The sequence below is a fragment of the Rhea americana genome, unplaced genomic scaffold, assembly GCF_003343005.1.
Source record: "Rhea americana isolate MKP2758 unplaced genomic scaffold, rheAme1 scaffold_17, whole genome shotgun sequence".
Taxonomy (NCBI): domain Eukaryota; kingdom Metazoa; phylum Chordata; class Aves; order Rheiformes; family Rheidae; genus Rhea; species Rhea americana.
In genome coordinates, this window is record NW_028185816.1 from 3,090,317 (window position 1) to 3,095,503 (window position 5,187).

Sequence of the window (5,187 nt, forward strand, 5' to 3'; positions counted from 1 at the left end):
CAAACTTTCTAGCATACTTTTGACAGCCTGAATCATTTGATGGGGTCTTTCAAGGTAAAAGTGTCATGAAACATCACAGATAAAGGAGACTTCTTCAAAAGCCCAAGTCCTTAGCCTTTGTTATACTGCTTTTATTTCCTGCAAAAGAAACAATATACTTCAAAATGAGATATTTCTCCCATACARTAAGACGGAGTACAATAAACTAGTATCAAATATGGAACAAGTATGAAGTTCCTACTCAATTCTGCTGTCTTTTTTGAAGTCTACATTGGGAAAGATGATTAGTATAAAATCCAAAATGAAAAATGATTTGATTTATTTTTCTATACTTGACTCTTTTGGTTCGGTCTCCTATTCCAAATCAATTTTATGAGATACTACTTGAAATTTTTGCTTAAGCAAGGAGTACTTACAATACCAAGAGAATTTGTGAAGGTGGGACTTAGCAGCACTAATATAGGGTTCCACAAGATACCGACTAAACTAATAATACTATTTTTGATCTTAAGCATCAAGCCCTGCAGTAGGCCTTAATGCTTAACTGTATCACCAGTAGGAATGAAATCTTGGCCCTTTTGCTGTCAGTGGTACTGGGCTGCGTTCTTGTCAGTGCTCAGTGTCTGAACTCGTCAGCATCAGCCGTATTGTTTACTGGTTTTTAAGCATGATAGTGACAATTATAGACATTCTTCTGTTAAAAAAAAAAGAATGATGCGCAACAAATTCTGTGACAACTATGGCAGATTACCTGAGTGTGTTAACCAATGGTGTGATAGAAAGAACTATAGACAGTTGTGTGAAATGCTTTTACTGTTTAAATGGAAACTAAGGAGATGAAAAGTATTCATCTATCACTGAAAGAAAATTAAACTCTAGAAGAATTAATGACAATTCCTCTTGCTCTATGTAGTCTTGTGGCACTTGTTATGACCATTAACCAGGGAAGGCGTAATGGTAGCGATGGCAATAGCGAGGTACGCAGCAGGGTAATTGAGAGATCTGAATAATCTGATTAGAAAACTGGCAGAGGAGATGAGGAACATCTGAAATGTTTATGGACTAATGAATTCCAAGGGCCTSAACAATAGAATAGGTAGACATACTTAGTGTGGACCAGGCAGCAGATACTATAGGGATTGTAATAGCATGTGCACAAGCCATGGTGACTGAAACATGAGTGTTGAAGAGTGTGTTTCTTTAGGAAAGACAGAACTTAAAACGATAGGTGTGCAAATGAGTCTGTAAAGTAATACAGAAGAGTAGAATGGCTAAAACAAGTKATTTGGAACTAAAATGATTTTATTTTGGTAAAACAGTGACCTGATGGGAAAGTAGCAGCAGCTATACGTTATCAGACTAAGTTTGGTTGCAAAAAATAACTTTGTAGTATGGTTTGATTGAGCCAAAATTCTGAGAATTTTGTCATGGTGAGAAGTTCTTGTTTCATATAAAAATGGGTGAAAAACTGCTAGTAACAGGAGGATCCAATTTTAACTCATTTTGGTAATGACAGGTTTCTCTGTCAAGTTCTTATAGAAGAAATAAGATGTGGCACTATCTTAAGCATGATTTTGGTAAACAGTAAGTACATAATAGGCTGTTTGCAGACAAATAGGTTGGCGTGGTTTATGCTTTGATTAATTTCAAGTTTAATATAACCAGAATGGGTTTATACCTAAGATAGTATTTTTAAAAGGGGGACTTTGAGAAATTAAATTTAGTGAAGTCATTTGGATTCAGAATCTGGAATAACTTTGTACTTCTTGTTTAAAAAAAAATAATTTTGCATTTTAAGGAAGTAGACACAAACTTGTGGGGAAGATTTTGAATTCTGATTTCAAGATGTTAAGGTGCATAACCATCTGAAAGGATATTCAGAGAGGGGAAAAAAAMCAGGAAGAAATAAGGAAAGAAACTAATGAACAAAGGAAGACATCTGTCATGGGTAGGAAAACCATCTAATAAGTATGACAGCACAAGTACCAAAGTTAAGATGGCATAGACTTGAYAGAGAAAGGAATTGTAAGCCAATGGTAAATAGTTCCTTATCCATATTTTTAAATAAAAGAAGGTGGTAAGAGAAAAAGGGACATGCACATAGGTCAATGAGGTGTAGACTGAGGATAATTTAGTTTGGACCCCCAAAATAGACAAGGTGTCCAGGGAGCAACAGGATTTCTAATGAGAATAGAAAATACGGAAGTATAATCTTAGTAAAGCTAAAATAAAATCAAAACTTAGCTGGTTATTCAATTCTCCCAGAAAGGAAAAAAGCTGGTAACTCGTAGGAAAAAATGGTATTTGAAATTGAGGTTCTGGTAGTGCCTTACTGTTTTTAATAAATCATTGAAGTTGGCTACGGTGTTAAAAACTAGTRAATAACAAGTTTTATTTAAGAAGTGTATGAATGTGGTAAAGGGAGAATGTGTGTGTGTAAGGGTGTGTGTGTTTTGGGGGAGTCCTACGTTACTCTAGTAATTTGTATACAGAACTTTAGATCAGAAGTTAAAAAGATACTTAAAAAAAAAAAAAAAAAAGTGCCCTGGAGAATAATTTTAAATAGGGTAACACATACTGAATTTACCAAAGATTATACCACATTTACCACCACATTTACAAATTATACCATAATGATAAATTAGATTTCCTATATAAAGAATTTATTGTTTTATCCTGATTTCAGTAAAAATTTCATGTGAATGGTGGGAAAAATCATGAAGGCGAAATAGAAGGAAATAAGAGAAAAACTGTAAGGTAGCCAGGAGTCTACAACAGTGTGTTATAAAAGTAGATAGTTTTGACTGGAAGTAGATTGARTGGAGATTTTTAAAGGCCAGATTTGGAAGAGCCAGCTAAGCACTAAGGTCATATACATGACAGTGCTGTAGACACATTTAAATTACTGCATGCTGTTCTGCTTGCCCTATTTCAGTAATATAATACCATCTGAAAGTAGTGTAGAGAGAGGCTTCAAGGATTATTGGTGAGATGGGGAGAACCTCTCTGCTGAGAGCTTGGTTTCAATAGCCTGGCAAAGTGAAGCTGAAAGTAGCTTGCATGCTCTTTACATGTAAATTAAAGAAGTGAACAGCAGACAAAACAGCTACTTAAGGGAAAATACTAGCACAAGAAAAGGTTGTGCATTGCTTGGTCTTAAGATGCATATATTTAGGCTGGAAATAAGCAATTAGTTTTCGTTCAGGAAGTTCCTTCTTGCTCTGTATTTGGAATTCATCTTCTGAGTGTGTGGTGAGCCCAGTGCTCTGTGGCACTGAGGAAAAGCTACTAAGGATGTTATCTTCAACTGTTGAATAAAATCAATTGAGATTGTTAAAAATCCTATGGCCCTTCTCATGAGTTCTAACTTACTGCTTTATGCCCTTGCCAATCTGCCATTTTTATGCCTACATTTTGCCTCTTTCCAGTTTTGCTATAGCAACATGTCTAGCATGAAAACTTGTCCCAGAATCAAAAAGCTGTTGCCACTTCCTTTTTACAGTTCTCTTCTAGTGAGCTTTCCGTCTTTCTGCACTGGGTGGTAGGAACCTGGCTAAACGTTAATTCACTTGGTTATGAATTGGTAATCAGTGGCTGCATCCCTGCTCTGACACATACATGCTTTAAGGGTGGGTGAAATCAATTTATATGTAAGCCAAAAAAAGTATATAAGTGAATATTTTACACAAATGACAACTGATATTTTTATTGCACTTAGTAAGTTAAAAATGTATGCACTGATAGTAGAATAATATTAACATAGATGCTTCAGCTTCAAAAAAAAACACATATAGAAATGAGGTAATGAAAAATAATGTGACTTTAGTGGGATTTGTGAGATAGGGTAAGAGCTAGATATTACCTTCAAAAACCCATGCAGTGAGATTGTTTATCAACATATCTTTGTAGGAAATCTTTAAAATAAGGAACCTATCTACCAGGAGAAATTTTCAGGTTTCTTTCTATAAAATTGTCATGAAGGTTTGACTCTGGATAAGGAAATTATAATGAAATAAAGGAAACATTGTTCAGCTGTCAGCATGAATTTGAAGTGTGACGTGTGGGAAGAAAGAAAGCACAGAAAACTGGATATTGGCTCCTTGAAATTTATGTATGTATGTAATGTGTTGACTATGGATCATCTAAAAGAATCTAGCCTTTCATGATTGGTAGAAACAACTGTTTTATTGGCCTTCCTGATTTAAATTTTTAAAGAGTATTAATATTAAGTAGACATTGACAAATACTGCAAAAAAAGCTCAAATATTTGAATTTTTAATGAACTTGCTCTTCACTATTTCTGCTTTTTAATGTTTGATTATCATACTTGCTAAAATTTATTGGTAAGTGAAATGATAGAATTTAAGTGAATGTTGTAGAGCATGCATGAAACAGTACATTCTTGCATCAGAAACAGAAAATTGCATTTGCAGAGATGATCAAGATTGACTTTTACGCAGATAGAAGCTAATCACACACTCTGCTGGAGAATCAAAATCAAATATATTTTGATGCCAGAATGACGAATACTGTTTCTGCTATTCAATAAGGCTAAAGTATGTTTCTCTATATTCCTTTATGCACAAACATTACATACATCTATGTACACATAAATACATATATTGGGAGAGTCAAGTGATGAATGAACATATTTTAAAATACAGATGCAAGTTTAAGGCCCTGTGCTTGTTTTCTAATAGCCAGGCATTCTGCATAACCATGATCATATAAACTTCACAAGAGACGTATAGATATAAAGCCAGCCGAAAGAGCTATCTTAGTCTCTTAGTTTTGATGGACCTTTACTGAAAAATACTAGCGTATACAATAATGATAGTGCGAAAGGGGCTCTGTAAGAAACTTGTTCCCTCAATAACGTACAGTTCTGTGTAAACAGTCAGTAAATGCATGTTTTTTGCATAACTTTCTAAGGCTTTTATAAAATGGCTGAAGAAAGTGCATGAGATATTTTGATATTGACAAGGCTAAGGTGTGGGGTTTTTTGGGGGGAGGGGTTATGTTATATATATATATATATATATATTTTTTTTTTTTCCAAATGATGTGGATGAGGGTCTGAATAATCACAGTGACAGAGGTAGTATTGGAGAGCAGAGGACAGCACTGTCTGATGCTTATTGCTGCCATTTAGTGCTCCTCAATTATTTTGAAACAAAATTGGGAGTG